The 27,454-nt window shown below is 38.6% G+C and overlaps 1 long non-coding RNA gene across 4 annotated transcripts in view; it reads right to left on the bottom strand.

The window, feature by feature from the left end:
* The window catches only part of LOC139598981 (uncharacterized), a 142,791-nt gene that overhangs the window by 54,400 nt on the left and 60,937 nt on the right, over window positions 1-27,454 (bottom strand). The gene's annotated exons all lie outside the window — the stretch shown is intronic.

The following is a 27,454-nucleotide window of genomic DNA, read 5'->3' as shown; positions in this document are numbered from 1 at the left end:
ACATAAGGTCCCTGGGACACCCTTCTCCTCCTCCTTCAGCTCAGTGCAGGGCAATGCAGGAAAGACCTTCAAACTCTTTACTATGCCCTTGTTCATACAAAATTTGCAGGGTTTCCAGTTTATCTGGGGAAGGATTTTCAAGGAAGAAATTTTGATATGCAGTTGAGAAAATCCAAACACCCCTTTAGGTATGTATGTATGTATGTATGCCAACTATAGTAATAAAAATAAGGATGACTTCTACTTCACAGTTTCCCAGATCTGCATAAGCTTTGTCTGCATACTTTTACATACCCATTTCTCCAAGGTAGTAGAGTAAATATATTTATGCCATTTTATATGGGAGTTTTCCTCTGGTTTGTTAAAGCCACAGAAGCCACAGAGCAAATTTTTGGATTCCTGTTCTCCTTTTCATCATGGGTAAAATGTCTCTTCAAATCCCATAGCTCTTTGTGAGGCAGTTTTGGTATGCTTGGATAAAACCAAGCACAAGTAAAGTAAAACACAGTTTTCCTGAGCATAATAGATCCTTGCTTATTCTGGAACAACTCCATATATTATTAAAACCATACTACTACCACCATAATTACGTTAAAAAAAGAAAAATAAACCACATAGACCCATGGTTGTAATTATGTTTATCTTTATGTAATATCTTGTTATCAGTACAACTGCTGCCCTGCCATTAAGTTGCTTGGTCCCTGAAAATTTACTGACAGGCACTAGTGAGGGATGTATGCACCAACAAAGTTACTCATCCATGCTCCAGCCCCCACACCCTCCTTGAATTCTTTCATTATTTCTGTAACACTTTGTTTGCTATTAGGATTACGTGATTTATTTGTTCAGATTGGGAAGTCTCTTCTTGATGAGCTCCTGTGTTCAGTAAACAGCTCCCAACAACAAACAAGGATTTAAATAATCACTGTGTAATCAGTAGGCACCAGCACATCGGATCTCATCTCTTCAAATCCAGGTAGCTGTCTGTCAAATCACGTTTATCACACTAAAAGTTAGATGTTTAACTGCATCAGAAACATTCCACTCACTTCCTAAGGAGTGAATTTACTAGAAAAGAGCACTGGACTTCCTGGGTTTGCATGGATTGTGCTGCAATGTGACAGTCTTGAATTAACTGTGAAAGTCCAAGCAGCACAAGGAGTAACAAGACCAGAGTACTGAGCACTACTGACTGGTTATCCCCCAGTCTGGTTTGTGCTTAGGAGGGGGCATTAGAATAATCAAGTAATAGTCCAACAAAATTCAGCCCAAATTAAACACCTTTGCAGCAGCTGCAGTCAGTATATTTTGGGTTTGTCAGCTTATTTCATACAAACATGCCCACAAGCTCTCAAGGAGCTCAAATAATGAAAGGAACCTGTGAACTACAAGGTGTATGCACAGGTCAGTGAGTAAGTCCAAACAGTAGATGGACACAGGCTATTCACCAAGCTCCTTAATGTGAAAGGATTCTTAGTATTTAATCTATAAAGAGGAGGTGAAGAGTAGGTAGAAGGAAAACATGTTAGATGAGATAAAGAAAATCCTGACTATCAATAAAGAAAAAATGGGCACTTAAAGTGATCACTCTAGAGCATAGAAAGTGATTTTTAAATTACTTATCTGATTAGTGGGAGCTAATCTGTCAAGTAGAAACAAATTCACATAAATATTCCATAAATTAAATATTCTCTTGTCATTGCAGTTGTTTTCAATTGTTGGTGGAGATTTTTTTTCATCAGAAGGAGACAGATTACTGCATTGATTTCAGCTCCAGAATGCATTCTCTAATTACATAATTTTAATTGTCTGGCATTTTTATTTGTATGAATTTCAAAGGTATTGACATGAGTTAGAAAGAAAATCCAGTCTCAAATGTGAAAAAGAATCAGATGCAATCCTGTTAGGCAGCGTACTAGAACACAAACTGAAGCATGTGCTTAAGCCCATATATACTCAACAAAGTGTGTAACCTATGTTTCATCTTGCCCCTAATGGGACTTGAACAAGTGCAAAGCAGCACATGAACCTACACCTCTGTCCTTGGAGCTGCTGAAGGTGTGCACTGCACTCTGCCGAGGCATGCAAGAAGAAAGACTCAGGGATCTCATCTTATTAACATTTCAAGAATTTGTTGCTCAGCTGCTGTTTGTTTTCTCTGACAACCAAATGTTACACAGAGCACTTTTGCCAGCTGCAATCTGATTAGGTATCACCTTTTCCATAACACTGCCAAGCCAGTCAAACTCTGGTATAGAGAGAGCCTAACCTTTTGTAGATCTCATAATAAACAACTCCAAGTTTCAGGAGAAAATCTCTGATAGAGAGACCCTGACTACAGCTTGTAAATCAAAGCACTCAGATAAGATGTGAGAGCCAGACCTCTCAGAGTTGATCATGCTGACAGTTGAGCTTTGAATTCTTACTTTATAAATCACTTCCTTACCAGGCATCTGCAAAATCAGGATTTGTAAGCCAAGGGGAAAAAAAAGAAGATGTAGTTTTATTTTGGATTTATTGGTATGATTTGTAAATCTGTTCTAGGACTTACAGATCTGATTTAAGATTTGTTAATCCCGTTTAGGATATGGAAATTTTTTCTCTGACTTACCATGTACTGAAATGCTTCAGTAAAAACTGAACTAAAAATTACTGGTTTAAAAGATGGTTTATAAATCAAGAGTTTGCAGTTAAGATTTGCTGGCAGGTTCTATAAACTGCACAGTGCATTTTTAACTCAGCCTCTTACAATGGCAGATTTATAAATCCAACTTGCAAATTGTCAGACAACTGTTATAGGCTCAATTCTAATCTGAGAAACAACAGATGTGTTTCCCTGTGTTTCAAAATCCCGTCCTTTTCCATTGCCTGCGTCCCCTGCGGCCATCTCGCTTGCACCAAGGAGGAGAGAAGGGAAGAAAGAGACCTCCTGTATCACCATCACCCTGCCAGGAAAGGAAGAAAGGGTCTGGGAAAGGAAAAACAGGAGATGAAATGAGGGTTACAGTTCCTGTGTCCTGTTGCACAGCCTTCTGGAGCAGCCTGAGCTCCCTCCTGCAATTTTACCTGGTACCTGGGGCCATAAAGAAATCAGGTAATCCTAACTCATTCCCAGGCTGCCAGGCCATAGGCACAGGGTAAAATTTAACTTCATATACAAAACAGTGGAAAACTGGACCTAGCAGGAGCAAACTAGAGCAAGTTGAGGATTTTTTTTCAACACTCCCAATGATGTCTGCCTGTCTAGTTCAGATTACAAAGAGGAACTTCTGGGAGAAACCCTGGCCCTGTGACAGCAAATATCCCATTGATTTCACAAGGATAGGATTTCACCCTATAAAAAGGGCACTGGCCAGATTCACAGGAATGCTCTGCCTGCCCCACATCACCCTGGTCACAGCAAGCAGCTGTAAACTCACATCTCTGCTGCAGCAGCCACCTCTCCCCAGGGAGGAGAACAGGGAGCCAGAAGCCAGGGCTGTGGCAGCATCCTGAGGCTCCAAGGCACTGCCAGCAGCTGTGTCTGCCCTGCCCAAGAGGAAAGTGCAAAAAGCAGCATTCCTCAGTAATTACAAGAAAATTTACACATGTCCTGGGAGTTAGTACTGCTTCCTTTCAGGCAGTTTTACAGTAGCCATCAGATTTTATCCTGAAGCTGAGGGTAATAACAATGAAATAATAGCACTATTAAATAGCACAATTTTTTTCCCTAGAATGATTGTTTTTTATACAGTGTGAAAACTGTTTTTGGTAAGCAATGGCTACTTCTAGATCCTATGCAGGAGGTACTAAAATACATTAATGCCTTCTGACTTTTTCTGAATGTCTATCTTCTTGGAATTGACACTCAGAAAAAGTCAAAAGCTTTTAAAAGTGACCTAATATATTTTATTGTCTACTATATTTGAAATTCAGTTTATTCTCTACTTTATTTTGAATTTCAAAGTTTCATCACTGACTTCCTGTTTTCTATTATTGCAATGCTTTTTTTCCCTAGAATTGCTTGTTGCCTTGGATTTCTTACAAAACAAAATAAATACAAAGATGCTAGCAAGTATAAATTTCATAATTTCTTCTTTCATACTGGACAGCATTTTAAAGTCAAAGATCTGATCATTGGAAAACTCAGCAAATATTCATGAGTGTGTATGTGTGTGTGTGTGTATATATATACATACATGGAGCTAAATTTTCAGGTACTTTAAGTACACAGAGGATAAACTGCATGTTGAACTGACTATAAATACTATTACAAGGGGAATTGGAGCAAGCAGTGCAATTAGAAATAGGAAAATTTGCTTCCATAGCTTGGCACCTAACCGAAAACTCAATTCCACATGCAAAATAAATCTGAACTAGAGGATGGAATTGTGAGAAAAATGGTTAGTATTCTATAAAGTGCTAAGTCAGCTCTTAATATACTATACATTTAAAATATATGAAAATCAATGCATGAAAACAGATGTCTTTTTCTTTTTCATTGTGTATTCCAAAGTATAGAGCCTCACTCTCCCCTCATGCATGTCTGACAGACACAGAGACCTACAAAAGTTTGGCCTTTTCCCTCATGTTTAGCCTAAATGAAAAATGGTAAGAAGAATAGATTTGCAAGGAGAAATAGTCTGTGAGAGGTCTCTGAAAGTCAGCTCTCACATCAGAGGTGAGGAATAGTAGCTACAGTTGGGGAAACATTATAAATAATTGCTTTAACAAACAAATGGTGCAATTTAATAGAAATAGAGGTTTTCACATAATTATCTTTCAGGTGATGAATGAAACAGACCTTTACAGACAGTAGCCCAACTGATCTGTTGCAGTGCTAGAACTAACTGCTATTTTCCTTGTTCCTTCTTTTCTCCTCTGCTTTGGGGAACACAAGAACAGTTCACCCATGTCAACACTCAGACTCAAACTTAGACTCAACCTTGAGGCTATTTCTAGACTGAAGACAAAAGGCACTTCTTAATGTGCCCTGCAATCCCAGTGCTCTGGCTGTCCTGTTTCTCAGGAAACATTACAGGCTACATCCACCTTTCTTGGGTTCCCTTTAAATGGAGAGACACAGGAGGGACAGGGACGTCCCCTGCAGCACTCTGTGGGGCACAATGGAACCTGGGAACTCTGGAATCCAGGGTAAGAGCCAACAACCCCTACAACCAGCGTTCTTCTCTGAGGGTGTAAAGTATCTGTTGCTAAGCTCTCTTGGCAAAATCAAGGAAAATAAAAGGGGTTTTCTATAGCTGCAGTACAAAGAGCACATTGCAAAATCATAAAATCTATAGCATGAGGAGAGGAGTAGGAAGCCCAACATTGTGGCTGCAATTGTACAGTTTTATGGAGCAATGAATTTCAGCTCTCCAGAGGACCAAAGACCTAACAGTGAGCATCTTTTATTTAAAGTTTAAGTTGAGAGATTTAGGCCTAAAGTTAAACTGAACATTTTCTAAAATTCAAAGTGTCAACAGCACCATCTGATCTACTCCAGCATCAGCAGAGGTAAAGGTCAAGGGAGTAGAAATGATGGAGGACAAAAATAGTGGCAAGAGAGAGAAAGCTCCTGGCTTGCCTGTGAAGTAAAGACACATACCTACCAGGCTACTAGCAGAGAAGCAGACCATTAGCCTATGGTCTTCATTTGTCTACTCTAACAATACCAAGCCTAGCAAGAAAAACAACTCTGCAAGGAGCTGAATACATTGCATACCTATCCTACCCGAGCTTTTTTGCTTTATCAGTCCATTCATTTTTCATTCCATAAAGATGAAGCTAACATTTTCACTACAATAGTTAGGAAAATCTCAGATCATCTAGGAACAGTAGCTACATAGTACAATATGCTTTTTTTATGGAAAAATCCATATATTGAACACATTTGAATACATTTGAGTTCAATTAAATTCAAAAATTTTTAAAAAAGGAGCAGTACTAAGGAAAAATTGTAAACATTTTTATATATATATTCCGTCACCAGCAGTGGCAGCAGTAAACATTTTTATTGAAGGTTTCAAAAACTATGAAATGAGGCAAAAGTGTCCTAATAAAGCTTTGATAAGTTTGTCATTTACTCTGTTAACTTTTTTCCAAAGGTCACTTCAACAGACATGATTAGACTGCAGCTCCATGGGAGCAGTGGAAATTAGCTTCAATGTTTGTCTCATTGATGAAGTTCTGAGTTTGCTGGTGGAATTGCAATAAGCATATGTGCTTAATAATGAGCACATGTGCTGCTTGCCATCTTGAAAGCAAACTCTGCAGCTAAATCATCTGATCTATTGCTTTGCAATCCCCTTCCCCCACAACTGGCTGGATAAATCAAAACAGGTCCCCTGGAAGTGTCTGTACTTCAAGTAAGAACTATAGGGACTTGTGTCCTTCTTCTGGAAAGCGCTAACATTACGAGTTTAAAACACCTGATGCCTTTGCCTTTCTGCCTATAGGCCCTCACATGGGTTTGAGAGTAAAGATGCCTCATTGTTCATCAACAGTCTAAAGCTGACCAGGGTTTATGGCAAAAAACTCACTGTCAGCCTGCCAGCTGATATTCACTTTCCTCTTCAGGGCAACAGTAAAGCTGGAGCACAGAAATCTAACACAGGTGAAAACACTACCATACAAACCCCAAAGTAGCAGGGGAAAGGTTCTCCCTTCAGCCAGTTGTGGGACTGACCCCAGAATCACAAACAAATTCTATGTGAACTGTGATTCTATCCACATCTCAAACACTAGTGTCATGAGACCTTTGGCCCAATAAAGGAAATTCGGGATTCTGGCAAGACTGTCAAAGGCCTTGTACCATGGTTTAAAACAAACATCCTGCCTTACACAGAAAGGAAAGAGTGCTATCTAATTCAACTTCTACCTATATCATTACAATGCTGTTGCTCTCCTGTTGCTGAAAAACACCTTCAAAGTCAGGTGTGGAAGGAAGATTAATTACTTTGCATGGGACCTCCCAAGGAGTTAAATACAGCTTTCCATCACTCTTCTCAGACGTGGAAAGGCTGGAAGTATTGCTAGCCCAAAACCTTTCAGAGCAGGGGTAAAGCAGCAGGCTGAGCTTTGCTGAGGTGATGCACGTACCCCATTCCTCCCCCTGGGTCTGTATCCCACCCCACAGTGGCCGCCAGTCCCTGGCATGCCCCAGGCAATGCTCCACATCCCCCTCCTGGAGCCCCAGTCCAGCCCCAGGATGGTCAAATGACTGAAAGTGCTACCTGGAGGAAGGGGGAAGGGCCCAGGGCCCACAAAGTCAAAGGGTATTTAACCCAGCGTGGCAAGCATGTGCCCTACCACCTCTTGGAATTTCTATCAGCTGAACACGACTGGAACCAGGAGTGGTACCAATATTTGTTCTTTTCTATACTTTTTCTGTCTGTCTGTCTCTTCTCCGTCTTCTAAGTCCCTATTCTTGAAGCTTTTAGATAGGTAAAATCAGATGGGCCTGGAGTTTGCTAAGTTGAATGGGCTAAGTTAATGCCTTGTGAAGTGCTTTATGTTCACTGAATGCTGCTGTAAACTTCTGCCAAAGCCCTCTGATTTTCTGAAGTTGCCACTAAAGTTCTTTTTGTTGTTTTGACCTCTTGAGAATATCTTGTCTGTATTTCTCCGGAACTCAGAGTACATAAAATACCCTAAGCTGCTGTCAGAGGCTCATTGTGCAAGTTTCCTGAGGCCTTGCACAGGACACCAGAGAAAAATGCTGGAACTCTGGCTCTTGATGAAGCATGACCAAATTTCTATGGCTTCATAGGTTACTCTGTCAACTGAGCCAACCTAGTCCACAATGTGAGTGCTTTTGGTGCATTTCAGTCACAACTGCTGACTTCTCAGCAAAAAATACATTGAAATTTGACAAGCTTAAAATTTGGCATTAAACTTAGCATTTTGCATTAAACTGAGGTGTGCTAAGGGCACAAAGGTAATTGTGGCAGAATGACTTCTCAGGTCATCATAATTTAATTGTGACTATTTGAGCCCCAAGTGATAACTCAAAAGTTTGAAAACACTGCAAAAGTTCCACTTTATTGAAAATTGAGAGAAAATACTTTAACCATTACAGAGAGTAAAATGATAAATGGATCAATCTTTACTAGCAAACAGTAGTAATTAGGTCATACCTCATTTCTTTATTAGAGAAAGGCTTTGGTGTTTAATCATCATTACATAATCATTTAGTCTTCTCCAATCTCTGCCTTTATAGATATTGTAAACTTGGTCCCTGATGCTTCAAATGGTTCTGTGCAGGAGGAACCCCATGATCAGCTATTTGAATCAACTACATGATTCTTGCTTTATACCATATTTTCATTTTATAGTCTGTGTTCATATGATAACACAGATAAAACTCCCTGAAGGATTCTAAGAGAAAAGTTCAAAACTGAAATGTCTTTATATGAAGACACTGCTACAAAAATGAGAGAGTCTGAAATCACTAGTAAGGCACAAGACAAAGCACGGCCTAGGGCATAATACCATCCTGGAGAATGTCCAATCGCCTTCTATTGTCTGAAGACAGATGTGCAATTCACCAGATGGACCACGTGTTTGCTTTAGCACAGATCAGTATTGAACTGCTCATTTTCTGAAATAAGCCTCTGAAATCCAAAAAGAATGAGAAACATAATGAATGAGTTCTTAGAGAAATAAACAATGTCAAATCCTCTGAGCCTATGGTTTTCCTTCATGACAGACATTGTCTTAAGCCCACTTCCTCTTAAAGGAACCCAGAATGTTCTTACTGGCTGCTAAAAATGTAAGTCAGCAGCCACTTACGAGGTCAGTAATGATAAAATCAGTAAGGCTTACTTTAACAAGAATTTTTCTTTCCCAAGACATTGAAAAGTATTTTGCCTTAAAGCAATTACTACAGGGAGAAAAATGAGATGTTGCCTCTGTCAGCTTCCTTAGTGAGACAAGGCAAGTTCACACTTCACCACCTGATAACAAATAGCTCTCCATGAGACACAGGCTCACCTTCTCTTCAGGGGTGTTGGACTCTTCGTAAGGAAAAGGAAAAGCAAGTAAAAAGTGCTAAATGTTTCCAAAAACCCAAAGACATTTTAATTGGAATAAAAACAACTTCAGGGTAGGGTGCCTTTTCTTTAGGCATTTTAGTGCATGTAAAACAAGTTTCCTTCCTAACCACAGGCAGTAAGACCTAAGGCCAACTCAAAGGTCTAATGACAGCCCAACACTATATTTTAAAAGTAGAAATGCTTAACCATGGTCTTTTCCTAAGGGTCCCCACTTGAGGGATTCAGAAAAATAGCCAAAGGAAACTCAGCAGGACTGCTTTAATAAAAACATGAACATACCCTCCAAACTCTTGTCTCTCTTTCCCACGTTTACCTCTTTTTGTTAAATCTGATGGAATACGTTTGGTTGCACCTCTAAGCCTCCTTCTGCTCACACAACAAAAACTGCAAAGCCTCCTGAGCAGCCCTTCAAGCCCTGTAAGCTCCCAGCAGCAGCAGAGTGGTGCAAACTCAGGACTCTACACAGTGAAAATCACCTGCCTGACCCGGCTGCTGAGCAAATGCCATCATTCCTAGGTCATTGCAGCTTCTTTTTAATTTCCTCTGCTGCTTGGCTATAGTTATCACATTTTTCCTCAGGTAAGACAGGGAGCAACCTGCTGTTGCCAAAAGGAGAGTTTCTCCTTCCTCCTTTTTGCAGGCACATTTACTCAGCAACACAGTCCTGTCTTCCCAATTTCAGTTGTCCTGGTGCACTATGAACTCTTCGTCTCTCCTTTTTTTTTTTTTTTGGTATTTTGGTGGTTTTGGTTTGGTTTGGTTTGGTTTTGGGTTTTTTTGGTTTTTTTGGTTTGTTTTGAATGCTTTTGGTAAAACATCTTTGGCCATTCATTTTGTTGAAGGAAGGGAAAACTGATAGCAGTGGTAAACGGGGAATGCAAGAGCAGAACTACCCCTTCTGGCATCTGGAAGCTCTTGGAGCAGTGCAGTTATCTTGTCAAATAACATCCTTGTATGACACAGACTTTCAACTTCATTCTTCCTCATGTTCCATTCACAAGGTGTCAGATAACTATTTGGTAGTTATAAATTAAAATAAAAAGAAGGCCTCACAAGCTCTGTAGACAAGAAACACTAGAAAAGATTGACAATACTAAATAGGAAGTTGTCAGCAGCCACTGAAAAGTATAACATAACATAACGGATCCAAACTCAAAAAATTCTCCTTTCACAGGATGATTTTTCACAAAGTTCCTGGTTTTCTGTTTCCTACAGCACTGGCTGAAAAAACACTAACCTTTTGAACTCATTCTGCTAGCTGAGCAATAAAGAGAAAGGGAGGAGGCAATCAGAGCCCTCACAACAGAGCACAGACAACACTTATCATATACAACCATATCGATATGCATGGGAAGAGGTGGACACAGAGGATGTAATATTATTTCTGGCAGAAAGTGCCCATACAAGCACAATATATATATTTCTCATGCACAGAATGAAAACCAAAACTAAACCAAAGAAACCACAGAGCTTAATGGAGATTAGGTACTTTTATGACCCAATACATCCCATCTAAAGTACATTTTGGAAACTGTTCTTGTCCTAAAATTTCCTGGTTTTCTCCATTAGGACAGAGAGATTATCCTGGCTAGCTTAGGTGTAGTGGTTTATATCCCAAACATATGACAGGCAAGGTGCAACAATTGTCAAAGGTTGTGACGTTATCCTAAGGCAAACACGGTGTGACTTAATCTAGGTTGGAGCTCCATAAGTATACCCAAAAACCTTCACTTTAAGCATACCCAAATACCTTTACTTTGCACTCCTTAGCTCTAGGTTTCCCTTTCTCATTCACATCCTTCTGACGTGTCCTTCACCACAGTTCCTTTTACCCCACACACCCTTCTTCCCCATTTCTCTTCTAGAGATGCCTCCTCCTTTACATTGGCTTTCACTGTATTAAAGTGTATTTGGGTTGTTTTTTTTGGCCTGTGTGCAAGGAGATGTGAGACATATCTGCTGCAAAGCCTTCCAAACTAAAAATCACTAATCTGTGATGACCGGTGGCTAGACTCAGTGACTCAGGCAGTGCCTTCTGTATAAAATCTTTTGTTTCAGGCAGAGAGCAGATTTTTTACATGCTACTTTTCACCCTTCTGTTATGGAGGGCCAGCATGCATTGCTAAAGCATTGCAGTATTACCAAAACCATAAAAAATATATTTATACCTAATGTCCTCTGATTGCCTTGTAACTGTAAAAATAACAAAATAGTATTTAAATGACCACAATGAATGAATTTTGAGCAGACATGAATGAGATGTAAATACAGGTGTTGTTTTCTGACAGCTTCTTACTCTGTTGCTGTCCCAGTCTCAGCACTACTACCTCTATAAATATTTCATATCATAAGCTAAGTGGCCATTATAGCCTACTTAATATAGGCAATAGTATGTACTCTTTATGTGCAGTATATAGAAAACTAGTGGAAGAAATAGGGAGGAAATTACATTTGGTTTTGTATTTAATTGAGTGATTTTCTTCATAATGGCTCTCTGGAGCCTATTCACTTTATCATGGGTTTAATTTACATCAGGAGATAGTCGGAAATCACGCTGCTCCTGAAGGAAGCCCTGGCTGGAATCTCTCACCCTCGCAGCAAGGTGACATTCGATCCGTTCCAAAGGGCATCGCGGGAGTGCAGAAACGCTTCCCTGCTTCCAGAGAGCCTCTTCTAATGACCAAACTTCAGAAACACTTGACATACAGCTCTGCGCCTAGGAGCACGTGAATATTTTAAATGCTGTTTATAAGAAGCAAAGCTGTGCTAAAATGCCTATTTGCCCCCTGCTGCTTAGCAATATTAAAGATTAGAGCCAATTGTTTTGTATACTGAAGAGCCTATAATGGTTTCTAGAGAAGAACATGTCAGCAAACTAGATAAGGTTCCTATTAAATTTTTGTTGCTGTGGACTGCTGACTTGGGTCATTATACACTTAAATTGAGTTATTGTCATTGTTATATAATGAAACAGAGAGCTTTTTGCCTCCAGTAATGTAGCATATCTTTTAAAGAATGAGTTCTCCTGACTGATTTATAAAATAGTTCTGTTTGCATTACAGTACCAGGCTGCTGGGTGTTTCAAAGTGATTTAGATGAACTGTCCTAAGAGTTCGTGCATATTTCGAAAGACAAATAACAGAGTCTTCTGTGAACCTGCTTCCAATAATCTTTGAAATTTATTGAGTGACAGTGAAAGACATTGTAAAATTACAACTCTCCTCTCTCCCATAATCTAAGAATGTTTCATTCCAAAAAAGGGTACTTAAGGATTTGTGTGGGTTTTTTAATTCCTGATAATCATTTGTTCAGATTTAAAAACAGGACTTGTCCTGTTTTCTTCATTCCAGGAATATTTGTCTTTTAAAATCTCAGAGTTTTATTCTTTAAAAACAGTTACGTTAACACTTTTAAATTTGAACAAAGAATGTGAACAGTGGAAAGATCAGATGACCATAAAAATGAACTACTTCAAGCTACTTTATTTCAAACTAACTGTACTGCTGGGGGACACCATAACCATTCCTTTTCAGCATTGCCTTTGCTGGAGCCAGGATTTTACTCTGCACATTTTCCACAGTTTTTTCCCCTTAGATGCATCTAATGGCAGTTCAAGACAGGATGAAAGCATCTACACATATGCTATTTTACTTAAATTCTTTTAATTCCCCATGCGATGGCTCTGAAGAGTTGCTGTATTTTAAGAGAAATTCCCCAGTGAGTAATAAAGGAACCAAAATCAGCAGATGCAGAAATATCTGACTGGAAGAGTTTCATTCCCATAAGTCTTAGACAAGAATATATTCAAATGATACAGGCTTATGCTAAATGCTTCCTGAGTCTGCAATTTGGCTAAAAAATAGAGGGTCTTTTTGGGTCTTTTTGTTTTCTCTCCACTCCCCTTACATACTTCATAGCCTTTCTCTGCAGCTTTTCTGGCTTCAAGCATCTTTTACAAATACAGGTCACTGGGGTTGTGCAGTAATAGTGAAGATCACATCCAGTTACATCTCCTTTTCCCTCCCTCTGTTAGCAGACACATCCGAGAATTGAATTTTCTTTCCATAGCATTGCATCACTTCTACTCCTTGTGTCATTCTTTGATCAAGCTTTCTCTTATCTCTGTTCTAATGTTAAGATTCCAAATCAAAGCAGAAAATCTTTATTTGACACTTGTATTTCAGATTTTAAATTCCATCCTCTTTCTGTGATCACAGTTCTCAAGGTCATCCAATTTTGCCACTGTCCTATTATGATCCTCTTCTGCAATAATGATACCTCCTCAATTTAAATCATCAGCAAAATCCATTTGGGCTCTAAATATTGAGCCTTTACACGGGGATAAATTAAAAGGTTGTAGCAGATGTATTCTAATAGTTTATCCAGAGGAAGTTTAACAATAAACTCCCACTACCCTATATCACAAATATGCCTATATCCTTTTTTTAGACAGTTCCTCTCCTGACAGTTTGGGGGGTTTTTTTAATCATTATCAATTTTATCTAATCAGAAATTCATATACTATTTTATTGCAGCTCTGATTAGTTAAATATACTGTATTTGCCTTGAAAATAATTCATTATACTAAAGAAGGTGAGAGGATATGCTTGCAGATTTCTACTCTGGTAAAATTTTTTCACATTTTATCCAGTCTTTCAATTGTGTGGATATCCTAATTATTTTTCTCAAAATATGTTTTTAACTTTATAATGCTCAGTTAAATGCTATAGGTTTCTCTGATTACTTTTCCCTACAAACAGATTCTATACCCAATACAGAACCACTTTGAAACCAAGAAAACTACTGAAAAAATTGATACTGGATCTGTGGTTCTGTGGGTTCATTTTTCACAATTCTTCAATAACAATTATCTGTTGCCTTGAAATTATCCTTTTTTTTCACTTTGAACATTCCTAGGGTACCCACTAAAGTGAACACTGACACAGCTGCATTTCCAACATATTTCCCTCCCTTTCCTGGAGGTACTGCAATTCTAAACTCATTTTCCATGTTTGACTTATTTACGAGTTTCCTTCACAGACAAGTCTGTGAATATCTCACTCTGCTTCTCTTCTGGCCAAATCCCTTCTTTGGAGGCACTTCTCTCCCATTCAGGCTGAGAACTCTGCGGGCTCTCCTTTGTCTGTTCTTTCACTCAGACTGAAAGACAGCAGGGCCATTCAATTCAAAGCAATTTTGTGTTATAGTCTTTTGTCAACCATCTTCATGCAAAATCAAGCTTAAAATAGCATCAGCAATTGCTAGTTCAGTGACTACTGGGGAAAAAAATTGAAAGACTGCTTTTATAAATAAGGTGGTGATGGACTTCTTCACAGCATTTTTTTCTAATTTATCCTGGATAAGTTAGGATTTAGTTAAATTAATACATTTCCAGTGCTATTTAGCATTCTGAAATCAATACCAGATCCACAGGTATAGCCAAATCAAGGTCTGATGGTCCATTGCCAATATTTCAGCTTTTATCACCTTTCTAAAAGTAATTTTGACTTCAAGATAATTTTATCTACTGTATTTGTTTTTTGGTTTGGTTGGGGGAGTGTTGTATTTATCACAACTTCTGAGTGAAGGTAATCTCATTGATTCTGATCATTTAGACTCTGAATATATCCCTGGTCCAGCCACGGCCACCTCTCTTTCATCTGTGATATTCAGCTTCATTCTGTACATTAACAGTTCTAATGTCTCCATTTTTTGGCCCACACTCCTTGCATGGATATTTCATGTATTCCCTTGTGGCCAGCCTCAACCAAGTACCTACCTACTCAGAGTAACTTTTTTTTTTTGTTTTTCCCACTTCCTGATATTCATGTAATAAACTTGTAATTATTGTAACAAAAATAATTTTCATATAAAGATTTTACAGGTATCTCAGGGTTATCATCTCCTGTCTTTAACAGTTTGAAAATCCTTTCTTTTTATTTTTTCAAATCAGAATAAAAGTATCCTAGTTGTTCAAGTGAAATCCATCTGCAAAGAAAAGATTTCTCTATGAATGTGTTCTGAAAATACCTGCCTTTCTTTGATCCATTATTTGATCTCTGTTACTTTGTCATTCTTAGAGCATCTGTCAGGGATATTGAACAGACAGAATCACAAATGAGTAAAGTTGTAAGGGACCACACTGGGTCATTGGGTTTAACCTCCCTACTCAAGCAGAATCATCCTAGAGCACAATTCCTGGGATTGTGAGGGAGACACCACAACATCTCCAGGAAATCCGTGTCACACACACAGTAAAGAAGTTTTTCCTCATATTCAGGTGGAACTTCCAGTGAGTTATCTTCTGCCCTCTGTTTCTTGTCCTGCTGTTTGGTACAACATTTCATTGAAGGTCTCCCAAGTCTTCTGGTTTTGATTGTTTTGATCCATTCCTGGGTATGTCCAGCTGAATCTGGATATATAATTTGTTCTGTAGTGGAAAACAGGCAGTCATTTTTGCCCTACTGTGTGAAGACTGTTCAGCATGGTATGGAGAGTTTAAGTCAGCTTCCTTAAGAGCTTGAACTCTTAGCATTAACCATGTTTGAAGAGTGCACAGAAGACCAATATTTGAGGGTATTAAATACAGTTTAGAAAATTTGTCTCTTTCTTTAATGCCTAGACAGGTGCTGAGGTTTTTTGTTGTTGGGTTTTGCATTGCTTGTGGTGGTTTATTTATGGTGGTTGCTGAATACCACAAAATTTTAAAATACTGACATAATCACTAGCATTTGTCTAGAATGACAAAAATAAACCTCTCCAATATTCTCACTTTTGTGTAGCTTTATATTTTTTCCAGCAAGCATTCTCTTCAGTAAGTCTCACATTATTTAGCATTGCAGATTCTGAGGCATTCCTACCCTATTCATGTGACTAACAGATATAGTAAGTGAATACATCTGTAGGTTTTAACAAAAACTTCTGGGGTTACATGAATGTTTTTGAAGTGCAAATGGCAAAATCCTTTGCAAGAGTCAACAAAATAAAGCTCACGTGTAAATTTATATTTACAAAAATATATAAAAGAGCAAAAAGGTTATGCACTAAGTCTTAGTAATTAGCCTCAATCCATCAATATCCATTGCCAATGACATCTCCATCAAGGGACCCACTTGAATCAATCTTTCTTCTGGCAAAGACTTCTGCAGAACCACCAGCCTTAGCAGCCAACATATCCAGGTTTTACCAGTCCAGAGGCAGAGTGAATGTGACATAGGAGTTCTTCACTGAGAATGAGTTTTCACAAGAGTGCTGAGCTGGTCTAACAGCTTCCTACCACTAAAAATATGGTTCAGCTTTCTCCTTTTTCTCAATCTCAGCTGTGTGTACTTACCACTTCCTTTGTGCTAGCTCCAACAGTTTGATGACTCAATTCAGCTCACTCAGCAAGCAAAAAAAGGGAGATAATTTTCTGCCTGTTGAATAAGCTGACATGTCTCATCAAGGGGTCAGACTGGCTTCAGAGACAGCAAAAGAAAATGTACAGGATCACACAGACAGAGTGCAATGAGAAAGGAAGGCACAGGCTCTCCTGTGCTGGTAAATTAGCGCAACCATTTTCTGAAACACATATTTCTTGTCATCCACACCTCAGCACTGAAAATGGGACTGATAACATGTGTATTGTCAGATTCATTCCAGGTGCTCTACTCTCCCTACACCACCTTGTTAAATTCGGGCAGACACCTCAAGAGTTTATCTGAACATAAACAAAACTCTACTGCCTAATCAGTAGCTGAAACACTCACAATATTCACATCTTTCTTTCCAACAGGATAATCAGATATAAATATTCCCTTAATAATTTTCTTCTAGCCAGAAGCTACATTCTCTGATGGTATGTGAAGACTTTAACCAATCCCATAAGATCCTGTATCTTATCTGCCAATTTCATTAAAAATACTCAAAATATCTGCCTAATATTAGACATTGTAAGTAGTGTTAGCTCTGGTAGTAGAGGTTTCATCTGTCACAGAGACAGCACAGGATCATACTTAGCAGCCTAGCAGTGGAGGTATTTGTATTCAAAAATAAACATCCTTTTTGAAATGTGTGCCCCACACAAAAAAAAACCCAAACAAACAAAAAAAAAACAAAACAAAACAAAAAACCCAAACAAAAAAACCAAAACAAACAAAGAAAACAAAACAAAACCAAAAAAAAGTCTAAAAAGTCAGGGAATATTACTTTAGTGAGTTAATGAAACTGTAATAAGAAAATACACCCTTTTTTCCTCATTGCATCTATTACACAAAGCATAAAAACTATACATGATGTCCCTATACCTGAGGCTGTGTGTTGTGTGTTCAGTTTTGGGCCACTCACTACCAGAAGGACATTGGGGCGCTGGGGCACGTCCAGAAAGGGGCAACAAAGCTGGGGAAGGGTCTGGAGCACATGTCCTGTGAGAGAGGCTGAGGGAGTTGGGGTTGTTTAGCCTGGAGAAAAGGAGCCCCAGGGAGGACCTTATTTTTCTCTATACGTGAGAGAAGGGAGTCCCAAGTAGGAGCTGGTCTCTTCTCCCAAGCAACCAGGGACAGGACAAGAGGAAACAGCCTTAAGTTACCCTACAGAGGTTTAAGTTGGATAGAAACAAATATTTCCTCGTGCAAGGTATTGTTAAACATGGGAACAGGCTGTCCAGGGGAGTGCTGGATCCCTAACCCTGGAAGTATTTTAAAAGGTATGGATGTTGCACTTAGGATGTTGCACATGTTGCATGATTTAGTTGTGGGTTTGACAGTGATGGGTTAACAGTTGGACACAATGATCTGAGAGGTCTTTTCAACCTAAATGATCCCATGATTCTATTTTATCTGTTGATCCACAGCCCACTGACTACTGTATCTCATGCTTTTTTTATTAAGAAGCTGGAGGGGAAAGCTGTCCATTAGGTTTGTGAGACGAGGTGCTCATTGGGTCAAAGACTCTCTGTGGGGAGTAGAGGTCTGCCCCCAAGCACTTACCTTTTAGATTCCAGGGTGGAAAAAAGCAAAGACTCTGGGGATCAGGACAAACAACTGGGGTTAAGATCAAAGACCAGATTTTTATATAGTGTCTGCTGTAACCTGGGAAGACACTAAAACTGAAAACAGAGCTTGAGGAAAGGACCTGTCCTTCAAGGAGCAATGGTTAAGAGAAATAGCTGTTTTCAACGCTTTTCATTTCTGTTCTTCTGTAGCAGACTTCAATTATCTCAGTTTCAAACCTAATGTATTCAAAACTGGTCCAGTAAACAAGGTTTTTGATACTTGATGCCCTTTCACACCCACTGGAGGAGAAAGGTGCAGGCAGCTCCTCCTCAGTGCTTTGCCTTATTGTGCATTCTGTCTCACTTTGATCAGCAGGCTGTGCCCACTGCTAACCACCCCTGCCATCTCCACACTGAATCCTGACAGGCCAACCTTCCTTCTGCAGAGCAGCTCCTGCCCCATCTCACGTCCCCTGGCACAGGACCTGCCTGTCAGGAACAGCTCCACAACATTCCCTAGAAACTGTTCCAGCCTTGCTCTGCGCTCTGCAGTAAAAACCCCAGTCCCTCTGAGCCAGACAATCTGATATTTCACTCCAATGCAGGGGCTAGGCATAGCCTTTATCTCTCCATTAAAGATGCCTTTATTCTTTTTAAATTAAAAACTCTAAAATATTGATTCACATCAAGCAAAACTGCAACAGGCATTCTAAGTCTAATATAAAATATTATTCAAAGACTAAAAACTTTTTCATGAATAAGCTTTCTGCACACTTGAGAGCAAAATATGACATACTGAACCCAAAAGTAATATAAATCTTTGAGAAAGACAAATTTCCTAGTCAGCAAAAATTTGTTGAAGTTGTATACTTTTCACAAAGAAATTAAATCACTGAGCTGCTCTGGAATCCTTTATAGCTAATAATTAAAAATCTAAAATCTTATTTTCATCCTGTAATAAATATAGCTAACAATCAAGATAGATGACAAAAAACTAGAAAGGTTTGTTGGATGATTTAAGTTGAAGGAGTTACTACATCAATATTTTGTACTCTAAAAAGGGCATGCATCATTAAAAAAGAAGACTTTATAATTAATATGTTTTCATACAACCTACCTTATTTCCCCTGAGATTACTAACCAAACCCTTTTAAAAATCGATTAGTTCAAGCACTTAGCCTAGTACCACTTTAGAATGTAGCAAGACAGATATTAGCTGAATTTAAAACTACAGCAACTTTATTTTTAATTACTTTCCAAAATGCCAGATTTACATGTTATCAAATACATTTCCATGGCAGAACTGACCACTAAGCATTTTTGGACAGGGCAAGAAAAATTAATTATATTCTTTCTAAAAAATTCACTTAGCATTCAGAGCACCTGCATTGTTGTCAGGGATAATAAATGTGGTTAAACTTGTATAAATTTCGCTATATTAACCAGTACAATAACTCAATAGCTTTGTTGAACTGAGCTGATGCCATACATTGCAACACTGTAGTACCCAAGCATAATGTAGGGGAGTGCTAGAAAAAAAGTATGATTTTCAAAGGGAAGAATTGCAGCCTGCCAAAGACAAATTCACCTTCTTAAGTTGCCAGTAAAAAGGACATTTCTGGAACTGAGACATTTTAACAAAAAAATGTTAATCATACATCATGCACTGCTAAGGCGTAGCAATACAATTGTCCTGCTTGTGCTAATATATTAGCTCTGGGGGTCTGGCTGTTTTTGTTAAGAAGAAAAAAATTGTAGCAGAACATGGTTTGTGTTTTGAGGCACTGCAGTTGGCTGAACCTGGGGGAATTGTGCAGCATCCCAAAGCCATTCCACAGCAGGCTTATGAAACAGGAAGGGTGTTGGGTCCGTACAACAAAGTCATACAGCTAACAATTGACAGCTGCATCCTGAACAAATAACAAAACATAAATAGCAGTATTTCTAGGTAAAATATTTTTTTCTTTTATTGAGTTGAACTTCCAGACTCCAGAGAGCTGTCTAGGCTGGCAATAAAACACCCCAAACATCTCTGAGAAACCTGGTGCATGTCAGGAGGTGCATGCCATGAGATAGGAGGACCTGGACCTGGAGATCCCTTATGGGTGCTCCAGTTCATCCAATGGGAATTTGCTCAGTGCAAGAGAAGGAGATACTGAAAGCACAGGCCTGATGTGTCTCTGAAGTTAGAGAGTGCAAACCAGAGCATCACAGCTCACCTAGAAGCAAGGGAAGGACTATGGATATCTGCACAGGACAATTTCTCCTGCTTAGTATTGTCTTTTACAAAAAAATATGCTCCTCTCTATGGTGCTTCTCTGTCTGTTGACTACAGGTGATGCTTAGATGAGGAGAAAAGGTGATTTGCCTGCATTTAGAAAATACTGAAAGAGACCTCACTCTGAACTAAGTTTTGCATTTTTCCAAAAGGGTATGCAAGATTCACTGGAGAAACACCCAATCTCTCCACCTTAAAAATACAGTTCTTAATAATCAGACAAGAGTGATTGAGAACCTCACTGCTCAAGTGCAATGCAGATGATGTGCAAACAAGAACCAAGAATGGGGATATGTGGTCTTTGTTGTTGACTCAGTCGATAAAGATTCATAATTTAGAAACAGTGGAGTCAAAAATGAGGAATGAAAATGAAGTGACATATGTGCTTATTAGAATGTCTGGTCAAACTTGGCACATCTCATTACTCATTCATAGATAATGTTCAAAAGTTACAAATATCATGAAGGGAGAAAAATACCCAGGAACCTTGAGTCAGCTGACATGAAAAAGGTAAGATATTGAAGGAGGGTTGCAAGTAGAGAAGCATATGAAATGATGCCAAGAAATTCAGAGAATGAGGAGAAGGTTGAAGTATTAGAAACCATTTACAGGAAAGTTTCTTATTGTTTTAAAACATCCATCTCAATTAGTATAATACCTCTTTGAAGTGCCACAGCAAAAAATATTTTGTGGTGAGGCAGATTGCTGCTGCTGTCTGGGAGGCACTGTTGAATGATTTCTTTATTTATGTTATGGCCACGAGGAGTGAGATCAAAAATATTTCCATTCACAGGCATTTACTACATTAAGGTGTAACACAGCCATTTCTGAGGCAAAACATTCTAATTGCCTTGTAAGACAGGGTGATGCCTTATGATAATTCACTAATTGAAATTCTAGGAATAACTGAAATAAATTATTCCAGGGATTAGTTCAGCTATAGGAAACTGACAAAAGAAAGTAAAGATTAAGTCTTGTATCAGTCTACCCAAGTAGAGGTTCCTTCTTTCTCTTTTATATGGAAGACTGATATATATTGTACCTATCAGTGTTGTAGCTGAGCATCTTTTACCATAGAAAATTTGAATATAATGTTGACAGAAGAAAAACACTACATAACAAGTCCTTTTTCCTGCAGCACAGGACTCAAACCATTATCATCAAATCTTAGTTTTGTCCTCTAACCAGGACAAGGAAGGCCCTGGTTTAAGCTTTAGATAAATCCAAATACTTTGGTCAGAACTTGGCCCATTCATCATGTAGTCCCCAGCTCTGGGGAAAATAAAAGATGAGGAGAAAAATTCCTCATCTGAGTAGCAAAGTGTCTGGAAAGTCAAGATACCTGACTCTTCCTTCCATGTGGGAAAGCCCCCTAAGCTCTTTTTTCCCATCTCTTTCCCTTCCAGGCCCAAGAGGAGCCCAAGAAACTACAATTTGTCCTCTTCTCAAGGAGTGGGTAATGTAAGGAGGACCTGTGGAGTAACAATTCCTGGGTGCTTAAAGGTAGGCAGATAGACAGAAATGAGACTAGGGACCAGAACTGCATTTCCCTAAACCTATGGTGAAGAAATAACATTATTTGTAGAATTATAGCACACATGCATGCACACACACATAAACCACGGCATGGGCAGAGGGAGTTCAAAAATTAACAACAAACCCAAAATATAATATACTCTTTTAAAAAGCAAATATTCATATATGGGGGCCAGTCTCAAATTATGGGCCCTGACTCATGATTTTTGAAACTTTGGTATTAGCAGCACAGCCCTTCATGCTGTAATTACAGCACTCTTAATTAGATTGGGAGATTGCTCCAAGATTCCTGAGACAACTTCTGTAGCAAATATAGACACCCTCAAGGCAGTCATATACATTTATGGAAACAGCAATTTTAATAGCAGCTATAAATGGATCAAGAGGATCTGATGACATCATCACAATGAAAAAGTATTTTTGACACTACCATATGAAAAATTATTTTAAAAGTGAGTCTTTTTTTGCCAGTACATCAAAACACACTGATGTGATTTAAAATCATGCTTGAGGGAAACAAAGGCTGTTTTTTCACTCATCTAGTAGATCTAGATAGAAGTTTATTAGGAAGTTGTTACCCCAGAAATAGATCTGCACACCCTTGTTGGACCAGTAGGAAGCTATTAAATGCAACCTTGACACGCCATTCTTTGCTTCAGTTGCTCCATGCATGAGGTTACTAGTTTATATGATGAGATTTTTAAGCACATTGCTTTATGCTCTTCTTGTTTTCCATTTCTTTCCTAGTGTCCACTTTGCTAGACACTAACTTGGTTTTAGCAAATATGAAACAAAGGTTGCATTGCCTTGCCAAATTCCCTCCTACCAAATTACTGAATTACTGAAGGCAATCCCTGTTTCAGTAGACCTTGGTTGTTTTGCTTGACCTCCAGCAGGTGTCCAATTAAGTCTGAAAAATTTATATGATATTCCCTTTCCATTGATAGTTCTAGCATTAAACTGATGAGATCTCTAGAGAAAGATCATCAGTGTTACACCTTTCATCTTTAATTACACCAGCTGAAGATGAATGAATGTACCAGAAGGATCCCAGCTGGGAAGTAGCACGCTTATTAGATAGTTGATAATTTAATATACACTCTGAATTCTGATTATTTTCTTAAAACATCTGAAGAGCTTTCAAGACTGTAGTACTTATTCAGCTGAACATCGACTGTGCCCTTTTCCTTTTAAGAAATGCTGCTCAGATGTAGGCAAAGAACTGTGAGCATATAGAACAAAGAATTTTAGACAAGGTGAGTCAAAGGTCCTGGTTAATGCATTCAATCTGTTGTTTCCAACAGTTGTATATACATCTAAGAGACCACATAGAGAAGCAGAGCAGAAGACTCCCAGAGGACTCCCTGGAGTCTCACCATAGAAGAAGACTCAGTCCCTCTGCTCCGATGCTGTGGCTCCAGCTCCTCCTCATGTATTTTAGTCCTGAGAATGCTTCATTGAAAATGAATTGCTAAATGAGCTTAACTTCAGAGTGAATCAGAGCAAAACAGACTTGCTAGGTAGAGTCTGTAATATAGATACCTAATATTAAGTCTCTGCCACTAGAGGTTGAGAGCTACTTGCCTGGACCTCTTGTAGACTGTTGAGAGCAATAGGTCTGGAAATAACTCCTTTCATCTTCATAAAGAGGTAATAAAAGAGATCAGATAGTACTGCAAAAGTACCATGCTTAGGGGCCAACACGAATGTTGCTGAATTATTTCTGTATTACACTCTTAAAAGATACCCAAGTCTTGCTCAAAGCCAGTTTTACAGTTAAGTAAAAGTACTGGATTTTGTTCAGATCTCTCAAGCTAAGTAAGAACATTGTAGCAGGATGCTCTGCCTAATCAAGGATACAGCAGCTCAAAACTTGCATCTGTTTACAGGTTGATGGCTTGAGCAAGGAGAGTTTGCCCTTTGTTGGAGCAAGGAGGGTCTGCTGATTTTAGTGTTGGTGAATGCTGAAATCACTTTGACCAAACCATCAGGCCCCACCACAAGGATGTGCAAGACATGCTCCCTGAGGCTGGGACCAGTGAGGAAATACAAGCACTGATACAAAAGTGAGTCAGAAGTGTTCGGCAGTAAAAACCACAGAGCTGCTAATAATTTCTTTCAGCACAAAGCTTTTTTTGCTGAGTAAATCTGACAAAACATAATCCTTAAAATATGTATGGCTGACAGTCCATCACTTTATACTCTAGAAGGCCAGTCCCACTTTGCATGGTGAGGCCCTTGAGCAGACATCCCTAAGCTGTGTGACGGTCCTTCCCTTGAGTGGGGGTGCCCCTAAGGTCATTTCTTGAGGCTGAGATAAAGAGATTTGCTAACAGTCATTAATAATTGGTTTTTCTAGTTTTAATATAATTGCTTCAATATAATTGCATTAATATAATTGCTTCAATATTGCTTCAAAAATAGCACTATACTGGTAGTTATACCATACTGCATAGTAAATAATTCTGATAAGGCTCTTTTTTTTTTTGTCTAATTATTATAATTTTTAATTAACTCAAATAAATAATTCATTTTGTTTATATAAATATATCTGAGTGGCCATCTTTAATCCTGCAGGAAAAAGTTTTATAAAAGCTCAATTACACCTGTAAAATCACTTAGCCATGAATTGCTGACCTAGCCTGGGAAGATCCAGTCTCACCAAGGCTCCTCTCTGAGAGGAGTTACAAAAGCAAGGAGGTCCTTTCTGCACCTTGTGACTCAATGGGAGGAACTTCTCTAACAAATTCTGTCTGAAGCTCCCACTCTGCCCCAGTCACATTGTTTTATTTGAGTAAACTCACTGGCATACAAACAGTGCATTTTTCAGTTTTTCAGGCCTTGCCTTGGAAGGGAAAAGGTACAAATGATAGCCTGGCACCTGTGCTTTGTCCTTCTAGACTCCAGTGCAGTCCAACTGAGCTGTTGTAGAAAGCATATCCTCCACAACAGAAACTAAATCCTAGGTCTTCTACTTACTTCTATTCATGGGTAGACACAGCACAGAACAGCGATAATTTGAAACAATTATATGGGAAGCTTGAGAAGTCCTTCCACTGGGCATATTCTTAGGCTGTATTCTTATTTTCTTATTAATTTGCTGCTTCTTGTTCCAAAAGGAGCCAACTCACAATACCAGGCAAAATCCTGCTTAAGGATCAAATACATTGAAAGAAAAACATCCACTGAGACCTAAAAAGAAAGTCATGAGTAGCACTAAGGTCTCACAATTTTTTGATAGGTTGCATGATTCTGTAAACATCAAATCCAGCCATAATATTCTTTTACTTGTCTTGGACAGAAATTACAATCATTTCTACCTAGGACTGGGTAGTAGTAAAAAAATTATCAGAAAATATTGACTCTTCTTTCTGCCCTGGAAATCAAAGAACATTGTGACATTTAAAAAAATATTGTGATGTGTGCTTCATTTAAATTCTAAAGAACTTGAAAGTAGATATTGTCCAGTGCCATGTTCAAAGTAATCAGATGTAATATTCGTAGTTACTTTGAGAAACATGAAATGAGACCCTACACAGATGCACAGCAAGATTTACAGAAACATATGCACACAGCCACAAGTGCCTTACACGCTTTTTTTTAATACAGAAAGAATCTATTCTGTTATTTCAGATTCAGTCTGTTATCAATTAAAAATGTTTTACAGCTCAAACACAAGATCAGTCAACCAAGGGGCTTGGTAAATGTGTTATTTATATAGTTATTTGTTAAAATGAGCTTCACTGCATTATAGAATGTTAAGACAAATTGTTGTGCCCTTTAGATTCATTAGAGATGACAAAATACTAAATAAATCTTAAATAAGTATTCACCTTTCATCACACAGGAACATAAATGGTTAGATCTTATCAACAGGGTACTCTTTTTAATCTTCCTTTATTAACCATAGAAAAAAAAATTGCTGGTTTTCCTGCCTTCTTTTTTTAAAAAAGTCAAATAATTCTTGGCATAGCAGGGGAGAGTTAAAGAAGATCATCTTTCAAGTGAGGAGCAAATCAATCTCAGTGAAGGAAAGCCTAACCAGCCTTACTGACTCTGGCCTGCCAGGTACTGTCTCAGAGAGAGACTTCAGTGAAGTGTCAAAGGCAAACCAGCACTTTATAAGGGTACTTTATTGTGCACAAGCAAGGAGTGCATTATCTTATCATCTGGTTTTATAACTTCCTGCTTCATTGTGCTGCAGATTAAAAAAAAAAAAAAGATATAAATGTCATCTTCTGTGTCATTAACCTAAAATCTATTAGAATTTTATTAGAAAATAAGTAGCAAGACAGTACAGCTACATTTCCTCCCTTGTGCTGTGCTAAATTGCTTGTGAAAGTGATATATTACAACTCTTACTCTACATCTATTGCAAAACATGGAAGAGAAGCCCACATACTGTGTACATTAAATGGTAATGTTAAATTGGCAATGAAGCAATGCACATCTCCTTAAATCTCCAAACAGGTTCTACAAATTTCCCTTTTGAAGGATGAAGATAAATAAAGAAATTGCTTCCACCTAGGACTAAACAAATGATACCAGTAAGATTCCTTGTTGATATACCCAGGTCACAAGCTATTAACCTTTTTTTAAAGATAACTTTTTTTGAAGAATAACCAAAAAAGAAAGTGCTCTTGTATTTCTCTGCTCGGGGCAGGCAGACATTATTATTAAAAGTCAGAAGTCTTCAGAAAGAAAATAAATTTCTGAGCCAATAATTTAGAGTCTATGAAAAGTTATTAAGGTTTCTGCAAAACAGAAAATGTCTCAGTTCGTTTGGGTTTTTTAATCATACATATTGGAAAGCAGAATTCAGGAGGGATTCAATTTATTCCTGAGTAACTGGTCAGCACAAGGTTAAATAAAGAGGCAAGTTATACGTGGACTCCAGGCTCCCTCTTTAAGGGTCAGTTTTACCCCGAATGGAGCACACAAAGAAACTGCAAAGGGTAGATCCAAAAAGACAAAACATTACATCAGCAAGTAGCAGGTTTAAGCCTCTCTTGGGAGCTGCTTGCTCACAAGTAAATTTGACACCTTGAAATTTAGCCATTCTCCCAGAAGGACACAGCTAGCCTCTGTAAAGATCCCATTTCTAATTCTCCTGCTGCCATAGCTGTGGATTGTGATGATAGTCCATAAAGCATTCAAGATGCACAAAAGAGCACCAGGAGAAATTAAAGCTCTTCAGGCTGGAACTGCTGTTGCAGAATATAACTCACTCATCCAACACTGGCTGCTGCTTTCCAGCCTTTGGAGATTTGAGCATGTGTAGTGGGACAGGGATTTCAGAAATTGAAGCAGCCTGCAGGTACAAGCTGAACCAGCACATTCTCAATCCAGTCTTAGCTCAGTTTAAACTGGGACTAAAATCCTTCCATCTTGGATCCAAGTTCAAGACTATAATTAATATGACTGGGTCTAACAATCCCTTGGAGCATTTAACACTGCAAAAAAAGCTGCATTTAGAAATAGGAATGTGACAAAGACATGTGACAAAGGTAAAGCATCCAGGCCCAGCTCAGTCAGAGGGATAACCCCAGTTCCCCCAGCAGCACAGGCACTCTTCACACTTGCAGCACAATGCCACAGGGTCCTCTCACCATTCACATCTGACTTGAGAGGATG

This window comes from Agelaius tricolor, unplaced genomic scaffold (assembly GCF_023055355.1).
Source record: "Agelaius tricolor isolate 1412-34295 unplaced genomic scaffold, bAgeTri1.0.p SCAF_1, whole genome shotgun sequence".
NCBI classification, from domain to species: domain Eukaryota; kingdom Metazoa; phylum Chordata; class Aves; order Passeriformes; family Icteridae; genus Agelaius; species Agelaius tricolor.
Note: the sequence above shows the minus strand (reverse complement) of the source record. Positions and strands in the feature narration are given on the sequence as shown.